This window comes from Silene latifolia, chromosome Y, assembly GCF_048544455.1.
Source record: "Silene latifolia isolate original U9 population chromosome Y, ASM4854445v1, whole genome shotgun sequence".
Taxonomy (NCBI): domain Eukaryota; kingdom Viridiplantae; phylum Streptophyta; class Magnoliopsida; order Caryophyllales; family Caryophyllaceae; genus Silene; species Silene latifolia.
In genome coordinates this window covers 403,283,454-403,309,292 of record NC_133538.1, presented here as the reverse complement: position 1 = coordinate 403,309,292, position 25,839 = coordinate 403,283,454, and the positions used below count along the sequence as shown (strand labels likewise).

The window sequence follows — 25,839 nt, the reverse complement described above, 5'->3', positions numbered from 1 at the left end:
GGCGAGATCCCTTACGAACTAGATTTCAATACGAACTGTACGAACTAACTTAAGAGGTGTTTGGTTCACCAATTCTAGGTATAAGGTATGAGTTTGGAATAAGCTAAACCAATACCTTGTGTTTGTTTCATATTTTTTGTATTTTGATACCCATATCTCAAACCCATGAGGATGGGTTTCTCATACCCAAGAGGGGAGGTGGGTATGAGAATGATACATTCGGGTATCAAATACAAAAAGAGCATTAAAAAGAAAAATGTTGTAGAAAGATCAATATTTTTTAAATATTCATAAATTTGTATTTTTTCTAAGACTTTTTTTCCGGGAAAAATACAAATAATGATTTTTTTCCCAACATGTTTAATATATTTAAGAACAAAAATATTATAATACATGAAAAAAAAGTAACATACATAAAATAAAAATTATATAAAATTTTTACCAATTAATATATGAAATAAAGTTGAAAATTAATATATAAGTAAATAGTACAAAATTTTATCAATAAAATAAACATACAACACAATTTGATTCCTCATTCCGGAATTCAACCAAACACAAGGTATGAGGAATGGAGTTCCAAACCCATACGACCCTAGTTTGATTCCTGATTCCATACTGATACCTTTATGCGAACTAAACACCCCTTAAAATCCACAAATCTGCACACGTACTCCCTCAATCACGCGCTGCTCATATGATGGTGTTTTATTTTCACGCTACCAGTACTCCGTCCTCTCTCCTCAAGCTCTTGCATACCCAACTATCTGACGATGTCGGCCGATCACCGTTGAAAGTCACCGCCACCATTGCTTTCTCTCTCTCTTCCCCACTTCCGCTATTCCTTTCCTCTTTCATTGGATCGGTTCTACCATCTCTCTACTAATTGACCAACACCACTGCAGCCATTAATTCGATCTAAGTTCACTACAAAACGAGGTTAGTTCAATTATAATTTTAGATCTTTTAAATTGCTATCCATTTTTAATGTAATATTGTGATAAAGCGAAAAAATAAGTATACTTGGAAAAATTAGGGTTTGTAAAAGCTGAAGTTTTGATTTTCCTTGGTTGTGTAATTGATTTTCCTTTTATCTTCATATACTTGCCCTCTTCATGGGTTCTTCGTTGAAAATTATTAATAATTTGTTAGAACTAAAGCAGCCTAAATTAATGATTGGTAGGCATATTGAGTATTAAGTAATAAGACAAATTGAATTGTTAACATTTTTCAAACAAAGATATCCTCCAACATCAGATGTGCAAGAGGGAGAAGTTATTATGGTAGTCTAGATTGTTTTTGCTGGAGTTTGGCTCTTCAATTTGACACTAGGCCTCCAACCAAGTTGAGACCTGGCATGTTGCTATCATTGCAGGGTTTTATGAAGATCCTAGTGCTATTACTAAAGGATGAAAAGCTAATCTTGTTGAATTTGATTCAGTATTTAATCAAAGTCATCATACTTTTTCATATGGCATCTCTCATATCGTCCTAATATTTTGTGGCGCGTTGCCACACACCACCTGGGATACATATCCTCACGAGTTCGAAGACTTTGCTATCGGTTCGTCTCAATTCTTATTGATTAATTCGTACTGTATGAATGCTTACTTTATCTTTCCATAAGTTAGTTGATGTATAGTTTGACGGATAATATGAAAACTAGCTGCTAGTGTAATGATTTGGTTTCGTGATGTGTGGGGAGTTTGTAGTTTTGATTAAGTAAAAAAAAATTTAGAACTTATCTCTGAAGATGAGTCCTCAAAAGGTTTTTCAACCACTAGTAGTGCCAATGAATTGGTATATTTTATTGGGTTATTTCATAACAATAATCCATCCTATTGGTGGTCTGCAATAATCACTCTATCTTATCAATAATCCCAATTAAGTCCAACCTAAACACCATACCTTCTAATAACGAACCAGCTGATATTTTGTGATGTTTATTCGTATCAAATAAACCAAGTTCTTGATTCATCACTTGAAAATATTACACATAAACTTCACATATACCAGCTAGGTTGTCCAAAAACTATCAAGTATTCAATCATAAACTTCAAAAAATATCAGCTGGTTCGTTATTAGAAGGTATGGTACTTAGGTTGGATTTAATTGAGATTATTAATATGATGGAGTGATTATTGCAGACCACCAATAGGATGGATTATTGTTATGAAATAACTCTATTTTATTCACTCTTTTCTTACATTTTGCTCAAATTATACTCCCTCCGTCCCAATCATTTTTAACCTTAGATTAAAATACCGTGTGTATTAGTAAACAAATGATTGTGACGGAGGGAGTAGTACATAGTCTTTCATTGTGACTTCCTTAGGATGCAAAACAGCATTATGATGCTTGCTTGGGAGTTTTTATTTTAAATTTGTCAAATTATGTAGTGTAGCATAATTATGATGCTGATGTTTAGTAAGTATGGTCTTGAATTAGTTGCTTTATCATCAATCACAGCTCTTCATGGTTGAAAGGAATTGACTGCATGAGTTGTATGTGATTAACTAATAAAATAGAGAAATTCAAAGCACTTAATTGGGGTGGTCTTGATTTACTCTAATTAATGTTATAACACAAAAAGATCTAAATTCGACTACTACCGTAATTTAATAGTCTCCAAGTTAAAATCTGTTTGACTTCATCTAAAACATTTGGAGGGTTTGAGGAGCTCTCGGTTGTGATTGATGGTGGGAATTCTGTCTTCTCATGATTAAGTAGTCGAGATAGAAGTGTGTATCTAGCAACTTAAAGGTGTGTAACTAGCTAGCTAGAGGTATGTATCTAGCAACTTAAAGGAGTATATCTGGCTAGTTATAAGTATGTATCTAGCAACTTAAACTATCTAGCAACTTAAAAGGACTGAATTTTGTGAGCTTTTATCATTGGTTGTTGGAGTATATTAATGTGTTTTTTATATGACAGTAGATGATACATAATTTGTACACTACTACATAAAAGGTATACATTGACGCTTGTTTCGTGGAGCTGTTTAAAAAAAACGCTGGATTTTATCTGATTAGTCCAAACTTAAGGGCCCCAAATTATTTTGGGATTAAGGCTCTGATGTTGCTGTTGTTGTTGTAGTCCAAACTTAAGGCGCTTTTGGGAAAGCGCTTCTAATAACTTTTCACAAATTGAAAAGAGAGCGCGGGACTTGAATGTTTTATGATCGCCATATTCCCTTCTAAATCTCTAATAAAAAAACCCTTATTCACCATCTTCATTGAGCAGTTATACAACTATCAATTGGAGACTTTGTGAAATTAATATTCCTCATACGGAATTAGGTACGAATCCTCGCCAATCTTTTATTGAAGATAAAGCTTCCTCACCTAGTCAACTAAAATCTTCCCTTGAATCTCTCGGTTGTTAGCAACAACTTATCATATCTTTTTGTTATTTGTTACCTATTGTCAAGCATTTTATTTAGCTGTAAACTAGGTCTTAGGCTAGCTCTATACTTCTTGTTGTTATATATACTTGTACATTTCCTCTGATTAATCATCAATAACATTAACCACACATTCTATAATCTTATATGGTATCATTCCCTATATCGATCCTAACCCTACTCCTAATCCTTCTTCTCGTGATCGAACAACCATGGCACACACCTCCAACAACCTCATTCCCAATGTCGACGAACCAACAAAACCCTTGCTCTCGATCTCCTTTCCCACATGCACCAAACTAACCCCGACATCGTATCGATCTTGGCGCTTCCAGATCACCCGTCTCCTTCAAGGATTCGGGCTGTTCTGCTTTCTTGATGGCTCGTCAACTCCTCCACCACAAACCATCACACCCATGCCCACCGAGGCCAAACCTCACCCCGACCCAATCCCGAACCCACCTACAACACATGGTTCAAACAAGACCAACTTATCCTCGGCGCTCTTGCCGGTACCCTCACTGACACCGTTGCCCCACTCATCCTCGACTGCACCACCTCACAAGCCGCTTGGAACCTTCTTGCTACAACCTATGCTAACCCCTCTCGCGGTCACATTCTCCAACTAAAGAACCGTCTCAAACACATCACCCTTGGCGACAAATCCATCACGGATTACATGTTAGCCATTAAAACTTGTGCCGCTAACCTTGCCCAATTAGGAAAACCCGTTGATAATGAGGACATCACGAGTCAAATCCTTGACGGCCTCGACCAAAAATTATACCAACCCGTCATCGATGCCGTCCGTGCTCGTGACGTACCCATTACTTTTGAGGATTTACATGAGAAGCTCATTAATCATGAGCTCCTCGTCGCACCCAACCCACCGCCACCCCGTTTACACCTCCGCCCACGCCGCCCGCCCGTAATTACACACCCACCACCGCCGTTATCAACCCAACCCCAACCAGTCCCGTAACCAATACCAAAACCCTCCTCAACCCCGCTATCCATCCCAAAACCAACCCTCCAACAATGACCCAAAACCCTTTTTAGGCCGCTGCCAATACTGCCGCAGCAAGGGCCACGTTATCAGTGATTGCTCGGACTTTAAGCGTGACTATCCCACTGTTGTTTTTCCTCCACCAACACCGAGACAACCCCGCCCATACGCCAACACCGCCACTGCCTCTTCGAACCCATCCACCTCCTCCTTTCTCATTGACAGCGGTGCCTCACACCACGTTGTCAATGACCTCAACACCCTCTCCCTCCATGCTCCTTATGATGGACCCGATGACCTCGTAATCGGTGATGGGTCGTCTCTCCCAATCACTCACCATGGTTCTTTCTCTCTTCATTCCCTTATCTTTAATAATGTTTTAGTTGTCCCAACCATTTCTCGCAAATTAATTTCCGTATCTCAATTCTGTAAAGATAATAATGCTATTGCCTTATTCTCACCCACTTCCTTTTGTTTTAAGGCCATCTCGACGGGAGCAATACTTCTTCAGGGACAATTCCGTGAAGGCACCTACGAGTGGCAACCATCCTCCTTCACCCACGCCTACACCGCAACTTCCAGTTCTTGGCATCACCGACTTGGCCACCCATCAAATGCAACCCTCAAGCTCCTCAACTCTCACTAAGCCCCTCCACAAGCCTCGTTTTCTCGACTTGGCTTCCAAGATTGGCCTACGCTCCCGACCGTCCATCTTGAGCGGGAGTATTGAAGATAAAGCTTCCTCACCTAGTCAACTAAAATCTTCCCTTGAATCTCTCGGTTGTTAGCAACAACTTATCATATCTTTTTGTTATTTGTTACCTATTGTCAAGCATTTTATTTAGCTGTAAACTAGGTCTTAGGCTAGCTCTATACTTCTTGTTGTTATATATACTTGTACATTTCCTCTGATTAATCATCAATAACATTAACCACACATTCTATAATCTTATATCTTTTTAGGTTTAAATTATCTTTTGAAGTTTAATTAGATTCAATCTCATGTCTTTCTTTCGTTTTTGTTCAACTGAAAATTGGGGGATTCATTGATTTATGATAGTTTTTGCTCCTGGATTCAATTTGTAAATTAGTCTTGTTCGTGTCGAGTAGCATCCTTTAATTTGAGTTTGTTTTAGCCACCAAAGTCGTAGAGATGGTCTGTACTAACTACGAATATGGAAAATGTAGAGATGTTCTATACTAGCTATAACGATAATTTTTCCTTCAAATGAACACATCCCTTTGCCTAATTGTGAAATTATAGGTATGAATGATAATTGAATGCAATTAGCTAGGAGACTTTATCTTTAGGTAGAGGTATGTATCTAGTAATTTAATGGAATGTATTTATGTAGTTAGAAGTATGTATCTAGCAACTTAAAGGAGTGTATCTAGCAAGTAAAAGACATGTATTTAGAAATTAAACTTGAAAGAGTGTATATATCTAGTTAAAGGTATGCTTCTAGCAACTTAAGGGATTGTATATATATATATATATATATATATATATATATATATATATATATATATATATATATATATCTAGCTAAAATAATTTATCTAGCAATTTAAACGAGTGTATGTAAGAACTTAATATGATCAAACGAGGGGGCCGGGAAACTCAACCATTTTTTATACCAAAACTGAAGGAGCAGCTCTGTATATTGTTTATCAATCATGCACTAACACAAAATTGACAACAAGTACAATATACATAATATATTCATTCATACATTATAGATATTAATGTATAAATATGTAGAAAACATTCCCTATTACTCCGTAGTTAACTGTCACTACTACAAAACTCGTTATGGACATCAGTCGATGGACATCAGATTATCTGGAAAACCGATGTACATAACATGCACATCGGTTGTTTGCAAAAAACTGATGTGCATATAATTATATGTACATCGGTTGCGTTAAAAAACACATGTCCATTATTTCTGATTTTAAAGGACATGTGATATTTAATGAAACCCATGTCTATATAAAAGTCATGGACATGGAACATTCTATTTAACCGATGTGCATCTAAAGTGAAAATTATAAGCGGCAAAAATATTTCCGTCTCCGCCAAATCACTTATTATTTCGAGTATAAAAAAAAATCATTAAAAAAAAAAGGCGTTTCCTTTTATTCCTAATTCCCTATTTCGACTTTACACAATAACACAAACCGTAAGACGATCATCCTCTCAATCTCTCTGCTAAAAAAAATCCATCTCCAATATTCACCATAAATTGTCACTGGCGACGCTTCAGTCTTCACCATCCACCCTCATCGCCACCGTTAGCGCTTCGCCATCAATGCCTGCCTTAGTGAAGTAAGTATACCCCCATTTTCTAAACCCTAATTTCGAATTTTCCCCAAATCCCAATTTTCAAACCCTAATTGATATAATTGATAAATTGAATTGATATAATGATGTAAATATGTAATGAATGTATGTATTGCTGAAGGTGAAGCGATATAATACTATAATGAATGTATCAAATGTATGAATCGAGATAGTCGTATGGTGTTCAATTGTTAAAACTTCAAATTGCTGCGTTTTTTGTTTGTTTAGTGAACTAGTGAAGTGAAGTACTGAATTTTGTATGTTGTATTGATGATTTGGTGTTTGCCATTAATTAATTCATTTGTAAACCATTTACTCATTTGCAGATAACTAGGTCATTTGCAGATAACTAGGTCATTTTAAGCGCTAGGCGCTAGTGATACTCTGTATATAATTATGAAGGTAAAAGTGTTGGACTGTGAAGTGTGCTGCTTTATTGAAAATTTGAAATGATGTTCTTTAGTTTGGATACTATTGCTCGTTTAGCCAGAAAAGAGATATTAAGGCTGTGTGAAATTGGGATTTAGGATAAACTGTACAGCTTAAGGTTTGAGCGTGTGTTACAATGTGACCGATATTCTCTTGCCGTCTGTAGGACTGTTTCGGAAGGCCAATTTCGAGTGCTCCTGATGCTTGGTTTGATGTGGTGGAACGATTTTCTAACGATCGTAACAAGGCTTTAATGTATGTATTTTTCATGGAGGAACAAATTGTTATTTATATTGCTTAATTGTCCAACTTTGATGTTGTTGATCACTAATAAATTAAAACTCTGTTGTTACAGACGTACGGAAAAAGTTAAGCATTGTCTTAATTTGGGGTCATATAATTACCTCGGATTTCTGTGACCGATGAATACCGCACACCCCGTGCTATTGAATCGTTGAAGAAATTTTTCGCAAGCACCGTAGCCCACGTGTAGATGGAGGTGCTTATAATGTTTTTAATATTTTCATTGTTTTTTGTGTGGACACTTGGTTTGTGGATCGAGTGCCATTATATTAGCTAAGGTGATTTATTGCGTGCACTCACTCATCGCATTCTCGAATTGGAGGAGTGTGTCGCTAAATTTGTGGGAAAGCTCGATGCTTTAGTCTTTGGGATGGGTTATGCTACAAATTCTACTATTATACCTGTCTTGATTGGGAAGGTATGTTTATATGCTTATAATTTACTGCAAATGTTTACACTACCCATGTCAAGTGTCATGAATACTAATGTTTTCATATTCATCAACAAGGTGGGTTGATTATAAGTGATTCTCTTAATCACAGTTCAATTGTTAATGGTGCTCGAGGATCCGGGGCTACAATTTCCATCTTCCAACACAATAGTGAGTTCCTATCTTAGTTTTTAAAATCTAGTTACAGGGCTTATTGAAGCGCTAGCATAAACAACTCAAGGTCTGTGGCATGCCTTGATCATATGTTAAATCTAGTCAGTCACATTATATTGAATTTTTCACACTGTTGTCATCTATTTCTTTTATTTATTACATTTTCCCCTTTGCCTCATTATTCCTAGCTTTTACTTTTTTTTTTTCATGTTAAACTTCTTTGAAGTTTAAAAATATTTAAAAAAGGAGGTATTGTGCCAAAAATTATTATTTTAAAAATACAAGTTTGTCCGCTAAAATGACGTGTCTCGTGTGCTTGAGGTTCACGTCTTTGCCTTGTGCAAGTTTGGTATACTAGTATGATGAGATGAGTTCACCCTTTTGTAAAAGCTAGTCACTTTCTTTTTCCTCTTTATCTGGCGTGCTTTCTCTTAATTGAGAAGTGCTATCTGATGTTTTCCAGTTCCATTTGTAAATTTGGTGATTGAATGAAGTTGTTACGTATTAAGGTTCAACATTATCCCACAGGTAACTAGGTTCCTACTCGCATAATCATTTTTCACTGTTCTATGGGTAGACTTGAAGTTGTTGAAGCTGCGGAAGGAGTTCTAATTACCTTCATAATTTGACAAAGTTAAGGCGATAAGGCTTATGGAAGGGCTATGACGATTTATTGCTAATGAAGATCTATTATGCAAAATTAGTAGTACTAATTGCCGCCATTTGGCCGAGGAGCTATGTTTTATATCGAGTTATGTTACAACTTGGTTTCTATTTTTGTTGATAGGTTAGTTGTCTTAATATATTTGTATCTTTTCGTAATTGACTTTAGATAATCGATTGATTGTATAAACATATTTGTTGATTATTGAATCATCTTTTGCATTTGTGATCATGTGTAGTAATAATGTATTGGGTAATAATATAGTAATATATATATATATATATATATATATATATATTTTTTATAAAAATTAATAATTATAAACATCGGATTTTTATAAAAAACCGATGTCTATATTTTACAATAGACATCAGACTATTTAGATATCTGATGCCTATGGCAAATAATGGACATCAGACTTCCAAAAAGGCTGATGTCTATATGTCATATGGACATCAGATATATAGAGAAATCCGTTGTGCAAATTTTAATGGACATCGGTTTAAAATCCGATGTGCATTACTCCATAATGGACATGACCAAACTCTACATCGGGTGTGTATCCGATGTCCATATACAAAAAAGTCCGATGTGCATAACAGGTTTTGTAGTAGTGTGTGAGCCAAGCTTAATTGTTGAATGTGAGATATTTAACAAATGCAGGATAAACTTATTATGATAAAGACAATGAACATGGACAAGGGATAAATCTATCCCTATAACCGATTATTACTTTGTTAATTCCCGACAAGCGGCTTCAACACCCCTCATTTTACCAAATAACTATTTTTGAAGAAGGAATCATGTCAATTTAACTGCCAATACAAAGCCATAAACAATAGCAACCTCAATACGCTCATGACAAGCATCTACCCCACACACAAGTACTCGAGTAATGCAATCCAGGGGAGTAAAATGGGCTAACCGATGTGCTGCTACGTTACCACTACGATTAACAAAATTAAAACTTGAACAATACAACACTTTAGCTAACATAAGGATCTCGTGATCTACATTTCTGAAATAGTTGGATGGTACGTCATGGTTTTGTAAGGTAGTGACAAGTTGTACCGAATCCAACTCCAAGATTGCAACTCGAATACCCATCTGAATCGCCATTCTTACTCTAAACACCGCTGCATTTGCCTTCGCAATATCAAGCGCCCATCGATACTTCAGTTGTTGCACTACAACACGTCCAACGTTCCCTGTATGATCACGATGAACAGCCATATGTTCTCTTCGCTAAGTTTGGTTGACTCCCATGAAATATCACATTATTCAGCTCATTCCATATATGTTCCATAGTATTGCTACGATTCGACTTTACCTTGTCTTGTCTAGTGAATCAAGAAGTAATCTCACCCATACCTCAATAGTTCACAGGTAATCCCATTCCGTGACCACCACACCAACGCTGCCCCCACAACCACTCTAGATACACATATCAATAATGCTGAATACATAAATTGATTTGTGTATCTAGAGTATTGGTATATGTATCTAGGGTCATATATTGTGCATCCATCACAAAAATTGAATTACTACCAATCATTGTCGCCGCCACCATCACCACCACCACCGCACCACCACCACGAATTCCTAAACTAACACCACACCTAAGCCCTATCGTCATCTAGTTGGCATACATTACCACACCCCCTGCCACCAACAATAACGCACCACCGCAATCCCCACAGCCCTTGAAAAGGATGCACCACCGCAATCCGTACTGCCGCAAAAAATGACGCACCACCACATTAAGAAACGAAAAGCTCACCTGTACATTTTTTTATTTGACCTGGACAAAGAGCATTTTGTAGTGTAATCTACAATTTTATATACACTAAAAAAGTCTTACAAAGCTTTTTCACCAGTAAAAAGTACCCAGAATCCCTAATAAGAACTTTTTTCAAGTATTGGGATTTATAACGAGTGGGTTTATAATAATGCTTACATAAGAGATGAAGATTAAGAGTGATCACAATACAAAATGCTGATGTGACAGTTCGAACATTGCACAAACATACCAAATAAGAAGTGATCCAAGGTTCTGTTTGGAGCAAATTCATAGATCAGAAACCCAGCAGCCTGAGTTCATGTACTGAAGCTCATTTTTGAATTCAAGTTCGCCTTGCCCAAAATTCTTAGCAAGCTCTTTCCACGGCCACCTCCCACTGGAAAGTAAACCTTACATATGTCACATATAAGTCAACTAAGCCGCAACAACGGCGGAATTAAATATAATCACAATTAGACCTTCCTGGTAATTGCATGTGACATACCTTATAAACTGTGCCAAATCATCCTCGGCCAAGCTTATTACCATTAGAAACCATATGTTCACCTGTACATTTTTTTATTAGCATTAGAAACCATATGTTCACCTGTATATTTTGGAATTCTTATTGAGTTCGTATAACGAAGACAGTACTTCCGGATACACAATATAATACTTTCGGATACACAAGTTCATACTTCCGGATACACAAGACAGTACTTCCGGATCTCGAAACAGTAGGTTGTGTATCCAGGGTCTTTACTTTATGCACCCACCTCCAACCATCACCTCTTACGATGACTATCACCAGCCGTCACCGTCCAGCTATCTGGGTAACGATCTACCCAGATACACATCTTAATACTTCCAGATACACGTCTTAATGCTTCCAGATACACTTGTTAATACTATCACATCCCGACAACCGACATGAGCTGACACGCTCCAGCGACGATCTGGTGATACACGCTCTTCCGTCGCACTCCCACATCACCCACTCTTCACCACCTCACACATTCGGTATCGTCAACACCGCAAATGACACACTACTCCGGCGTCTGTACTCAGTCTCACCATTCACCATATCACTATTTTACACCGTCACCCGACCGCATTGATTATAAATTCCTAAATCTGGAATTTTTCAATCAAATTTATTTTTAATAAATATACCAAAAATAAAATATAAATAGGGTATAATGTAAAATGGGGTTAATGGGGGAAGTGTATTTCGTCGGAGGTCGCCGGTGGTGGTGCAGCCAACAATACCACCGTCAGAGGCGAGTCAGAAAGGAGGTTGTGGTAGAGGAGGTTGGGATGCGAAAAGAAGGCATCATGTGTGGTGAGTCGTCGATCTCATTAATTTTGGCGATTAAATGCGGCCGGAGATCCGGTGGCCGCCGGCGAGAGTGTGTTGCCAGGTAAGGGAGTAGATAAATATGGAAATTGGAATGTGACTTGAAAAGTTAGGTATGGGTTTACCTTATTATGGGCGAGAAACTACTTTTGGTTTTTTATTATTTGCTTGATTTGGACTGTCTGAGTGAGTTCGTACGGTTCGCACCGTAATTTAGTTCGAACAGGATCTTGATTATATATATATATATATATATATATATATATATATATATATATATATATATATATCAATCATTGTAGACCTTTCTTAAAAAGGGTGAGGTGGATCTTCATTCTAAATCGTCGGATCTAATAACTATAGACTCGCCAGATGATGCCACGTGTCCCTATATAATTCTAACCACGCGTTTCCTCTCAATTACTCAATTCATTTGCTCCACCCTCTTTCTCTCTCTTTAACTTGTCTTCAGCTGAGCTCCATCTTCAGCTCCCTCTTCGCCATTGTCACTGAGTTTCAGGCTGCCATTATCACCGAGCTTTTCCACCGCCAATATCATTGATCTTTCGACCTCCATTATCATCGAGCTTTTGTACTGCTATTATCATCCCCAAATTAGGTATTTTCGATTTACTAATTTTATTTTCGATTCATCCTGCTTTCATTTCGTATTTTTCACTCTAATTTCAATCAACTTATTGACTTTGTTAAATTATCGCTGTTATTATACAGGTTTTGATCGTTTTGTACGCATCATTGAACACAAAAGGAACGCCTAAAATCAACTGAAGTCGATTTCTAAGTTTCTTTGTATGTTCCTTTCCCTTTCTTTACTAGATTTTCATTTTCTTGCTTATTTGGTTCAATTTTAAGTTACAAAACTTATTTAATTACTTTTATTCCAGAGTTTTACTCTTGTTTTCCTATTTACCTTCACTCGACTTCCATCGATTTCTATGTGTTCCTTTTCTGCTCGATTAAGCTTTTAATTGAAGTTTCATTGTTATTGTTCTTTATTAGTTATGAGTTTTATGACCGATTTCATGTACCTAGGTTTGTGACAAACCTCATGTGTACCAAATGTTGCTCATAATACCTTTGTTTCTGAGGATACACCTTTTAGTCTGCCTTCTGTTGTTGTTGCTTCATAGTTAATTTTAGAAGTTTCGCCTCTATTTTGCGAGTTTTAGGATGCTTGAGTATGGTATTTTGTCATTAGCTTTTCATTCTTTTGCTGCGTGTTTCATTTTCGGAGGTTTGAATCAATTTCAGTAGTTACAGCAGCTACACCTCATCACCCTAAAGTCTCCATTGCTTCCGTTTATACTTTGAATGCGCTTGCATTCTTCCGCCTAGCATTTTACTGTTGCTGTATATAGTTCGAATGCGCTTGCTAGCTTTTAGTTGTTCTTTGCTTTCAGCTGCCTGCGTATTTGGTTTTGTGTGTCTGTGTTTGTCTTCTCTTCTTATATTGTGTTCTCTTCTTATAGCCCTGTTTGTCTTCTCTTATATTGTCCGTAACCATTTCACTCCAAGTTTCACTAAATCACTTATTGAGGTCCAAGTTTCACAAAATAACCTTCTAGTTGCACAAACTAAGGTCTCTGCTTCACACAAAAAAAAACCTTTTATACGTAACCTTCTACTCCTGGACAAAATTTTTGAGCATGTTGTATATAAATAATTTGACTATAAAATAACGTGGGAATTGTATACTCCTTAGGGTAGTTAATTGGTTCTTAGACATCAAAAATGTACTATTATGCCTGTCTTTGATATATTGCCCTTTCTTGTTTGATGATTCTATGAATCATAGAAGGTGAGATGCAAGCCGGCTATGGTTGATAGAGTTTGGATTCCCGTGTGTTATTTGACTCACATAATAGTGTAGCTTGAGTCGGTCTAGTATTCACATGCTAGGACTATGTGGTGTTATATTGTTGTTCACATGATAAGCACGATTGTCTAGCATCTATATGCTAAGGCATTGTGTGATTCGTATTCATATTCTTATGTTTACATGTTATATTAATTATGACATTTCGTGGCTGGGAGAACTCGGAGTTACTCCCCACTGACTGTGGCTTTCGTATTTGTATAAAATGCGAATGACAGGTAGGTGATGCATATATGGGGTACATGGACGAGCTAGCGAGAAAAGTAACCTTGGAACCTAGACTGGCTTTATTTTATTGTGACCCTTAAACACTTTTTATGTCACATACATTTTAGGGACATATGTCTCCCTCTTTACATTTGGTTGTATAACTTTGCTATTCGCGACTTTAGCAATGGTTATGTTGCGAAACTTCTATTTAGACCTTGTATGTTTTGACACCTTCCAATTTGGATATCTTTATAACAGGTTCAGGTTTTAAAATTACAGGTTTTTACCCAATTGAACCTATTACAAACATATCCATGCAGTTTTATTCTAGAATTACGTGTTTACTTTTCCGCGATAAGTGAGGGTGTCACAGTTGGTATCAGAGGTTCTATCAAAACATGGCCAAGACACAACACAACCCTAGTACTAAATCTGCGCAGACCTAGACATGCGGATACACACCACCACACCCAAGACCCACAATTTTATAAAACCATGTGAGTACCCTAAGGAGTCCACCAAAGGGTTGGCTAGTACTTAAGCTGACCACTTACTCTCAAAATAAGTAATGAGGTCATGCCCCAACTTGGATATAAACCCACCAAGTCAGGAACACAGAGGCTATTAAGCAGTGAACATACACTCGTCAAAGACTATAATGACCTACCTATGATGAAGGCCGAAATACTCACCTAGGACCTAGTCCCAGCTAGTCCCAGCTTGAATACTTTAGCCCACACCACACAAGACATGTAGGATACCCAATTAACCATAAGAGGGGCAAAGAGTCCAACTTACCAATATAAATGCTAACATTCTATCATGTGAAAGGACGATATTAACGAATTATCTTTAAATAAAATATGAGACGGAAATTAATAAAAAAATTGCTAATTTAGTGAAATAAGCTCAAAATAGCTAATTGGACGGTTTTGTTCCCAAAATCCATCTCGAGTTCACTTAAAACAACTTTCATAAGGACTCGTAAAGAAACGGAAATTATTAAATAAATAAACTCGAACTAATTTCAATAAACTCGAACTAACTTTAAATAAACTTATTAATGATTATTAAAATTAACGTATCGAATTATGATGAAATTAATTAATTAGCTAAGCATAAATATATAAATCGTTAAATGATGTAATTAAATTCAAAATAGCAATTAAAAGAATTTTATCCAACTTAATAAAATACGGGGTGTTACAAGTTTCATTACTCTGTCTTTAAAAATGTGTTGCTTGTGTTCAATAGCTACAGCAGCTACACCTCATCTGCGTTGTTCCATTGCTTCTGTTTATACTTCGAATACACTTGCATTCTTCCGCCTAGCATTTTATAGCTGCTATATATACTTCGAATGCGCTTGCTAGCTTTTAGTTGTTCTTTGCTTTCGGTTGCTTGCGTATTTGGTTTTGTGTGGCCCTGTTTGTCTTCACTTCTTATATTGTCTTCTCTTCTTATATTGTCCTTGACCATTTCACTCCAACTTTCACTAAATAACCCATTGAGGTCTAAAATTAGAATTTACTCTTAGGTATTTTGAGTTTTATTGTCTCTACCTAATCGTCTTTTACTAACTTGATAAAATGTAGGTCCATTCCATTTAAGTGTCAATTATGTCTACATAAACAAACATCTATGGAAAATTGGTGCAAGGGGTGGTTTTGAATATTATAACAGAAGATAAAACACAATTTGTTGAAAATTATGTAACTGAAAAGCAAACGACTATGGATTTTTCATTTGCTCCCCTAAAGGAAGTCAAAGTCAATGGGAGACTCTATCAAGCACAACATGCCGTTTTCAATAATCAAGATCTGATGAATGAAATCTTCACACGCCTTGATTTTTACGAAGATAAGGCAAATATGGCCATCGTTTGTAGAAATTGGTCTCAACTCTTTCTTGTCCACCCAACTGCTATTCATGTTGGCATGGCATTCTTGCGTTCTCTAGTCATAAATGATTCCATTGTTGTAAGGACTATTCATAGGGGTCCTAGAATAGTTTATAAAAGATGCAAATGTTTTATGACGGTAGATCAGTCAGCCAAATTAATCCTCCACAATCACCCAGCAAAAAATCAAAATCGGAGCCCCAATTTTAACTATCTTGATGATTTCGCAATGGGCCAAGTTAAACAGTTGTTGCGTGCTTTGGCTACGCCATCTGAGGCACGACACGGAGCAATTGCATTGCTATAGACTTGCTGCTAACTCATGAAAATTTCTCTTTTCTTGATTTCCCTTTTGAACTCGACATTTAGGCCAAGTTTGCCACACTTTTAGCCAATGTACTCTTTGTGTACTTAGGGCTTCATACCGTTAAGGTTTTACAGTTGCCCTTTTATTAGTCTTTTAGTAGTTATTATGTATAATTATGTAATTCTTAAGTCAACCTTTTGTATAATTAATTATTGTATAATTATGTAACTCTTGTGGGAACCTTTTGTATAATAATGTAGTTCTTTATTTACCATTTTAGATAACAATATTTATCATATAACATTCGACTTTGTTTTCAATATTAGCATCAATCACTTTTCTATGAAATTTTTTACGCGCCCTTGGAAACGGTTCCGTCAAAATAAGGGAAAGGGTTTACGGTTGGATTAGGCGGATCCGCGGTAGCAGTCCGCCTAATCCAACCTTAAACCCTTTCCCGTCCCGGTTTATGATACCCGGCCCCTGGTTTAAATCCCGTCCCCAAAAAAAGGGTTCACCCGTCCCCTCTAGGGTGTCTTTTTGTCTTCCTGCCGCTCGAATGAGTAGAAAGGGAAAGGGTTTAGGGTTGGATTAGGCGGACCGCTACCGCGGATCCGCGGTAGCGGTCCGACTAATCCAACCCTAAACCCTTTCCTATCCCGTTTTAGGACACCCGGTCCCCTACTTTAAATCCCGTCCTTCAAAAAAGGGTTCACCCGGCCCCTCTATGGTGTCTTTTGGTCTTCATGCTTCTCCAATGAGTAGCAAGGGAAAGGTTTTAGGGTTGCATTAGGAGTATCCGCGGTACCGGTCCGCCTAATCAAACCCTAAACGCTTTTCCCATCCCGTTTTAGGATACCCGGCCCCCTGGTTTAAATCCCGTCCCCCAAAAAAGGGTTCACCCGTCCCCTCTAGGTTGTCTTTTTGTCTTCCTACCGCTCGAATGAGTAGCAAGAGAAAGGGTTTAGGGTTGGATTAGGCGGATCCGCGGTATTGGTTCGCCTAATCCAACCCTAAATCATTTCTCGTCCCGTTTTAGGATACCTGGCCCCTGGTTTAAATCCCGTCCTCCAAAAAAGGGTTCACCCGTCCCCTCTAGGGTGTCTTTTGGTCTTCCTGTTGCTCGAATGATTAGAAAGGGAAAGGGTTTTGGGTTGGATTAGGCGGATCCGCGGTAGCGGTCCGCCTAATCCAACCCTAAACCCTTCCCCGTCCCGTTTTAGGATACCCGGCCCTCTGGTTTAAATCCCGTCCCCCAAAAAAGGGTTCACCCGTCTTTTATAAGGTGTCTTTTTGTCTTCCTGCCGCTCGAATGAGTAGCAAGAGAAAGGGTTTAGGGTTGGATTAGGCGGATCCGCGGTAACGGTCCGCCTAATCTAACCCTAAACCCTTTCCCGTCCTGTTTTAGGACACCCGGCCCCCTACGTTAAATCCTTTACCTTTGTTTTGTTATTACTTGGTCATGAATAGTTGATCCTCACTTATGATGTTTATTTTACTCATTTTGTGAATCCTGGGACTTATTTTGTGAATCCTGGAACTTATTTTGTGAACTTATTTTGTGAATCCTGGAACTTATTCTGTGGATCCTAGAACTTATTTTGTGAAGCCTGGAACTTATTTTGTGACTCTTGACCATAAAATTGTGAAACTTGTAACTGAAGTGTCTTATTAATGAAGTTTATTTTTCTTTATTTTGTGAACTTATTTCCCTTGCTTTGTGAATAATAGGCTTTACTGAGCAGTAGGAACCAAGCCAAGCCAGTATGAAGCGATGTGTTGCGCGCCGTGTTGAACCACCTACTGATGCTACTGAAGCACCTAATGAAGCTACTGAACCACTCTCTGAGCCAGCTACAAAAAAGAAAAGAATTTACAAAGATAGACTGCCTGTGTTGAGAACTCAGATGTCTCCTTCTGGTTTTACAATTTTATCAACCATGAGACGAGTCCACCTTCTGAAAACCAGATAGACGCCATCAAACAAGTGGGCTTTGGCGGCCTCTTACACCTTAAAACTGATCTTGTTCCCGGAAACATAGCTTATTGGCTAGTTTTAAATTATGACCCCTTAAAAGGATCGTTGTTTGATGGGAAACTTCTTGTTTTAGAGGAAGATATACATCTTTGCACGGGAATACCAATGGGTCCACAAGTTGTTGTTGAAGCAAAAATGGGAGATAAGTGCCCTGAATATCTGTCTCTTTTGGAAAAATTCAAAAGTCAATATGCAAAAGATGCAAACTTCTTAAAAGTTTGTCAAACCCTGATTGCATCTCTGAATTTAACCGGTGCACTTTCATCAAAAGGAAATTGGCTGACAGTGTTCAGTCTTGGCAAAAGGAGGAGTTCGAGACCAAGAAGCTGAACGAAAATTGGTTTGGTGGACCAATTATCGTCTTGGTTTTCATTTACCTAGATCGCTGTGTATTTAAATCACGGCTAGTGACTCGACAGTTTCCAACACTGTTGTAGATACCCAGTATCTGCTGAGACTCCGACAAACACCCGATGATTATCAGACTACAACATGCTTTGGAATCGCGGCGTTTGATCGACAGTTCGTGTACAACTTTATGTCTGAAAACTTAAAACAATTTCGAAAATAAAACTTTTCAAAACTTTTCAAAAATACCTGGAGTGTTTAATGCATGACGACGGGGTCGCAATGACACTAACTATAGTCAAAACCGACACCGGACCAAAAACCGACACAAAAATTCAAATCCCGACTCCAACTAGTCAAACCGAGTCAAACACAAAAAAAAAACCATTCAAATGCTTCCATGTTAAGATTTCCCGGATTCATGTATGGTCAAGTACCAAACATGTGCATACAAATCCTAGGATAGAACAAATCATGATTGCATTTGTGTGAAAGCGACAAGACACCTCGAATACGTGCTACATTGCTCGCGCCTCTTTGAGCAGCTCAGGTGGCCACGTCGCTCAAAACTCACACAACCACTCATTTTACTATAAATACCCCTCAAATGCCCCCATTTTAGAACTTACACGAGTGTCCGCCCCCTCTTTTCTCCCTTAAAATTCTCGACTCGACTTCCTAAGTCACAATTCGACGCGTATTTACGACCTACCGATCGTAAATACAAGCCTTACATATTGTTTGGTACCGTGATCGTGCATTAAATCACTTGACCGACCATTTTGACCACTACACCATCACTAAACTTAATAAAACACTCTTTTTACTTACTAAAACGGTTTTAAACCGAGTCTTTTCCGACCAAACGAGTTGATACACTTACGTCGGTTTCTCTCCATAAACCAAGCATGTAAGTATGAGGGTTTAAAAATCCTTCTTTTATCATGTCTTTACTTGTTTCATGACTATAACATGCTAAATCATGCATAACATGGTCCAAAACATGGGAAGAATAAGCCAAAACCGGACTTTTTGGTTGAGGCAGGGGTGATGTGACCATAATTAGCGCATATTTAGCCCCCGAATTAGCCTTGTTCCCATGCTTTTTAGTGCATATTTGGGTCATTTATTGTCTTTAGTTCTTTGTTTTGCATATTCTTTGAGATTTTGATCCCTTGGTAGGAAAGGAATGCAAATCTTGCATTTTCATGGCAAAACGAGACTAAATTGATGAATTCAATGACCAAGCATCAAGGAGAGACAAGATTAGAAGGCCTTTGTACATATTATGGTAGATGAGCAATGTTGAGGAAGGATCCTTGCATCCCCAAGGAAATCCCCAAGGATTTTATGAAGAAAAGGGAAGAAAAGAAGAAGGAACAAAGCTGAGCAGCAATCCGTGCGGATTGCCCTGAATCCACCCGTCCTCCACAAAGACAATCCGTGCGTCTTCGCAAATACGCCGGGTGACCACCGAGAATCCGGCCGTCTTCTCCCAAAGACGCCCGTCTTCCCCTACTACAATCCGCCCGTCCCGACACCAATACGCCCAGATTCCAGTCCAGCACAATTTCGTCTTCTTCAAGCTTCAAAGAAAGAAGCCCTTCCTTCGAAAAATACCGGCGTCTCCCTGCTCAATCTAAAAAGTGTAATTACTAGTTTAGCCCTTAGTTAACCCTAATGCATCCACCTAATTTCCACTATAAATGCCCCATTAGTCTAATTAGAAGAGCATGTTCTTCTTATCAATTATTAGAGTAGTTAATATCAATCAAATCTCTCTTTAGTATTGTAATCAACAATTAATCAAGTTTTAATACAAGTTTTATTTCCTTAATCTCTCTTTTGTTCATCCTTTATTTTGGGTAATTGAAGATTATTTGGGTTATTATTGGGAGATTGACAACCTCTCAATCAAGCATCAATTACTTCTTTTATTCCTTGCTTTTTATTGGAATCATTAGTAGGTATAATTCTCTTAATCCCTTTTTAATTATTGTTAATTACTTTCATTTATTCATCATGTTTCCTTTTGTTGGTATGATTGACAACCTTGCTAGCATGATCAACATGATAATGAGTGAGTAGTGACCTAGCTAGGGTTAATGGGTAATTAGGGGAAACGAACATGGGGAATGATTCATACTTAAATTAATATGCATTCATGGTTTATTTGCTTGCTTGTTTTGATCTCAACTCATGCACATGTTATGTTTGATGAAATGTGAGCCTATGAATCCTTGCATTTTTTACCCATCACCTATCTTTTCAATGAGATTTGTAAGACATAAACCAACTCTAATCTCATTAGACCATGCATGTTGTTGAGTAGGAAAGACTAAGTCGACTTGTAGGTGTTGTACAATCTAATCGATTCGGCTCCGGGACCCAAACTTTCCTAGGATTGTAAGATATAACCCAACTCAATCCATCACAACAATAATTGCTTGCTTATAATTTGAGAACATGTTTGTATGATCAATTCCCATGATTCCCCTATGACCCCATGATACCCTAGTGCTTTTTATCAATTGTTTACAACCCTTTTAATTCATCTTGCTTATTTACTTTCATTGCTATTTAGTTAGTGACCTTCTACATCAACCCAAATTGTGACACCCCTAAGACACCACTAGTTTCAATAGAAATCTCATCTCAATTCTCGTCCCTTGGGATCCGACCTTTACTTGCCTCTTTACTAATTGTAGAGTTGTTTGTGAAGTTATAAATTGTGTTTTGATTCGGACGTGATCCAACGACAACATCTATTCAATTGTGAATACGAAATGGACCGATCAAGAGGCTACTTACATAGCACACAGGCTCGCGCCTAAAGCAGCCTGCCTAGCCTTAAGTCCAATCCATTTTTCATTTTCATATTTGTAATCAGTTTTTACCATTTTAAGTATTTTCAAACCCATTTTATTTTCTTTTACAAGTTTTAACCATAAAATATTTTTCACCCTTGGTTCTTAATACCATGACGGTTTAATCCGTGTTTCGGTGATAATATTTGGTTAATTACATTTAAGAGGTATTTTAAAGCCTTTTATTTCATTTCTTTACATTTTGGAAGGTATTTTAAAGCCTTTCATCATTTCTTTACATTTTCAAAATAAATGTATTAGTCGCCAACACAAAGTCATCCTTGGTTCTACATACCATGTCGGATTTTAACCCGAGTACGATAATGAGTATAGACTAATTATATTCAAACGAACTTAAAACAATTAGTTCATAATTATTTTTAAAACTATTCATGTCAAACTTATAAAGTCGAACCCGACATCTAATATCATCAAAACAATGATGATTATTCAAGTCTCGTTCCTCAAATCAACACAAATACGACCTAAACGGTCCTTTCAAACCAAAACGGGTCCAAATACCCATTTTCAATACGTTTTATATACGTTTTTCAATGGTCATAATGCGTCTTATACCGTTGACTGACCCGCGCCTAAACATGACATTTCTTTTCCTATTTTCAAACCAGGGGAGACCCCCTTATATCGCCAATAGGCTCGCGCCTCATCTGGCTGCCTGGTGCAGGGTTTGTTCCCTTTCCAGCATTAGTCTAGGACAATCCCGACTCCGATTAACCCGGATATAGGACGGATCAGACAACTAACTTTCTCATTCAAAAACCTTATTTGCAAAACGTCTTATTAAAACAAATGGATCACGTTATGCACCATAAACCTAATTTGGTAAATGGATGTTTAATTTCCGTCTTGCATGCAAATCAACCATAAATCCAACTCGACATCTTATACTTGATACTTGGATTAAATCAACCGACTTAGAAAGCTCTCACATGTTTGGTTTAAATTATTGGATGCGCAGTCCTGCATTTAAACCGTTTTATCAACTTTTGCATTCAACCAACCAAGAACGATCAGTAGAGGCCGCTACCGCGGGCGGGATTGGGTGTCTGATTAAAGGGCTTCCCAATACGTACCTTCACCTCTTACTCAGAAACTTTGGATAGTGGACGACCTTATCCAGGGCGTACGAGAGTCATTCTAGAGATAGGATGCTAAAGAGGGACGATTCCTTATCTTTAGTACCTATGTCAAACACTGCTTTGTGCTTCGTTTGACCGAGGTATAAACTGCATTCAAACGGGTTCCAAGCATCCCACAAATGCTTGGTGGCGACTCCGAACATCTCTAATCTTTTTGAGACCCTTGCCGAGACGAAACCGACCGATCTAAAATGATCAGGTCGAAAGCATTTATTTTTACGCCGCCGAGCGTGGCTTTCAAAATACCGCTATATGTCCCACAGATCGGCTGGGGCGTGCAGGTGGCTACGTCCACAGATTGGCGACTTCGCTGGGGAAAACTAGGACACTTGTGTCTTTGTGATCCCTAGATGGTGAGACTCTAATGAGGTCTTGGTTGGAATGCATTAATTGATATTACGGTCACGGTCGGGTTCCTTGTCCGGGCCCACAACCTAACTATTTTCGACCAATTGGCTCATCTCGTCGGCGTGAGTTTCTCATCCCCGCGTTTCGAATCCCGATTGAGTCAAGCATACCATTGACGTCACACATTTCTGTTTCGTCAAAGAGCTTTCATCACTTTCGAGCACGAGGCTAGGGCACCCTCCTTACACATTTTGTTTGGATTGGTATCCCTCTCGCAAATCGAGGTTTGATTGCTTGGTGTGTAACCCACCCTTTTAAGCCAAAACCCGTGTCAGCATTATGCATAATATAATGAACTGTGAGTGCTTATCTGCTACTTGATCATAAGTCCTTCCGTGTCATTTTTCAAACTTTCAAAAACACCTTTTTGCGCTGTTATAATGGCCGTGTCAAACCTCGGTCTTTCGCCGATCGTTGCATTTCAACACGCCGTTTTAGGCCGTCATAATGACGATTTTTAAACCCGGTTTTTATAACTATTTCAAAACGCCTTTCTAGGCCGTCATAATGACGATTTTCAAACCCGGTTTTTATAACCATTTCAACACGCCTTTCTAGGTCGTCGTAATGACAATTTTCAAACCCGGTTTTTATAACCATTTTAACACGCCTTTCTAGGCCGTCGTAATGACGATTTTCAAACCCAGTTTTTATAACCATTTCAACACGCCCTTCTAGGCCGTCATAATGACGATTTTCAAACCCGGTTTTTAAAACCATTTCAACACGCTTTTCTAGGCCGTCGTAATGACGATTTTCAAACTCGATTTTTTACTACCATTTCAAATCACCTTTTTACGCCGTTATAATCGCCGCGTCTAGACATGGATTTTAACCCGTTTTGCGCCGACAATGGCTCTTTCAAAACCCGAGAAAAGCACACACCCTTTTCTCGAGACACTTGCGAGATCCCGAGGACCATACACCGTCCCCGAGACCTCTTCAAACATTTCAAAACCCGATTTTCAAAACATACGATTTTGAATTTCAAAAACCGTCGTGGGAAACAGTACATTGTTCTCCGAGCTGACTCAAACTCAAAACCGTCTTTTGCATACAAACTTAAGATAACCCTTTCAACTGACCGACTTGCGGAGATCCCTATCTTCGGAAGCCGTCCATAAAGCGACAAATGAATCTTTTTGAAAATTTCTATTTTCGAAAACTTAAGTCCACCATTCCAATTCCGCCTAGTTTCTATCGAGTCGAAGCAAACGTACTTATGGGTCTTTACTTATGAGTCATCTCACCACGAGACTCGTCCAATGGCGTCACGCCGCTACGTTGGACGCGTGTCAAAAGTTCGGTCAACACCGTCACGTCATAAATCGAGTCAGCACCGAGGTACCACACACGGTCATCCTCGTCTTGTTGAGTCTGATCTTTGTCTCGTCCTTTGCGTTGTTTGCGTTCAGTCTTTGAACCGTGTCGGATTGAGTTGTAATGTGAGCCGTTTTTCTGCCTCAGAACCATGGCCCCGTCTTCAGCTTCGTCCAACAACAATGATAACAACAGAGATGTCACAACCGCCGCTCAGCTACCCTACTCACTGCTCTTAAGGTCACTCTGGATCGTGTCGAGACCCGTATCGACACCCTGGAAAACAAGGAGGTTGGAGAACACAACACTCCGCCTTTGACTGAAACTGAGAAAAGGCTCAAGCTCCTGGAAGAACAACTCCTAGCCCGGGGTAATAATATCCATCTTGAGAACAACCGAAGATTTGAACATGTTGGGGATCAACTACCTGACAACTTTACCCTGACTGATGTGCCCAAATTCAAGGGAATACAGGACCCGCTCAATCATATTCGAGCCTTCAAAGACTACATGACCATAAAAGGGGTTACATAGAAACTCTTCACCTGGATCTTCCCATCATTCTTGGAACCGATCCCTCGCCAATGGTACTACTCCCTTGACCCGAAGAACCTTACTACCTGGGATGAGGTCGTAGTTGAATTTGCTAAGCAATATGCCGACAATGTCGAAATCCAAGCCAATACCCGTACTCTTGAGGTCCAAACCCAGAATGACAAGGAGGGATTCACCGAGTTCTTAACCCGTTGGAGGAGAGTAAGTACTCAATTGGTCAGCAAGCCGAGTGAGTCAACCTTGGTGGAAAAATTTGGCAAAAATCTCCGCCCGGTGTATGCCAACTTATTGAGGTACCAAAACATCAAGACCTTCTAGGATCTGCAAATCCTTGGGACACGCATTGAAGACGACCTTCGAAAGGATGTCCTAGCCAAAACCACCGGTAGAGGATACCAAGGATCCACATCAACCGGATCTCGCCCTTATGGTCAGACGAACAAGATTGATGAGGTCAACCTCCTTGAACCAACCGCCAAGAGAACTGAGCGGCCCCATAGAGTGTTCACTAATATATGGTCAACTTATGCAAGCGCCCTAAAGAGGCTTATGGACTAAGGGAAACTACAACCAATCGGACCCACCCCGGATCCGTCTGATGCTAAGAAATCCCGCTTCTGGAACCCTAATGCCTACTGTCTGTACCACCAAGGGAAAGGGCATGACATAAAAACCTGCTTCAAGCTCAAACACATCATCCAAGACATGATCGAGAAAGAAGAATTGTCTTTGCCTCCACCAACTAAACCAAACAACAAAACAAACCCTTTGGAAATCCATGCTATCTCCGATGATGAGCCAACCTTGGACTGGTCACACCTCATCCTGCCAATTGATGATGAGGTGAATGCTCTGGAGAAGGATGCCTCGGACGGGGTATTTATGTTCAGTGCCGCAACTATGCTTGCCATGTTCCAGCAAGTTGAGGAAGCTATAGCC

The 25,839-nt window shown here is 38.6% G+C and overlaps 1 protein-coding gene and 3 long non-coding RNA genes across 5 annotated transcripts in view; 2 read left to right on the top strand and 2 right to left on the bottom strand.

The window, feature by feature from the left end:
* Positions 1 to 25,839, bottom strand: part of LOC141632608 (uncharacterized) — a 141,266-nt gene that overhangs the window by 19,658 nt on the left and 95,769 nt on the right. The gene's annotated exons all lie outside the window — the stretch shown is intronic.
* Positions 640 to 14,306, top strand: LOC141632599 (uncharacterized). 2 transcript variants are annotated; one of them, XR_012537798.1, is made up of 5 exons: positions 640 to 939; positions 1,376 to 1,564; positions 12,363 to 12,509; positions 12,623 to 12,700; positions 14,006 to 14,306. It is a non-coding gene; the product is annotated as an uncharacterized LOC141632599 (long non-coding RNA). The 2 variants fall into 2 exon arrangements; XR_012537799.1 differs by lacking the exon at positions 12,363 to 12,509 and having other exon boundaries at positions 644 to 939; positions 14,006 to 14,303.
* On the top strand, positions 7,764 to 8,978 carry LOC141632600 (uncharacterized). The gene is made up of 4 exons (XR_012537800.1): positions 7,764 to 7,903; positions 7,994 to 8,086; positions 8,553 to 8,617; positions 8,724 to 8,978. It is a non-coding gene; the product is annotated as an uncharacterized LOC141632600 (long non-coding RNA).
* LOC141632594 (uncharacterized) lies at positions 10,569 to 12,111 on the bottom strand. The gene is made up of 2 exons (XR_012537795.1): positions 11,039 to 12,111; positions 10,569 to 10,930 (listed from the first exon to the last, which is right to left on the bottom strand). It is a non-coding gene; the product is annotated as an uncharacterized LOC141632594 (long non-coding RNA).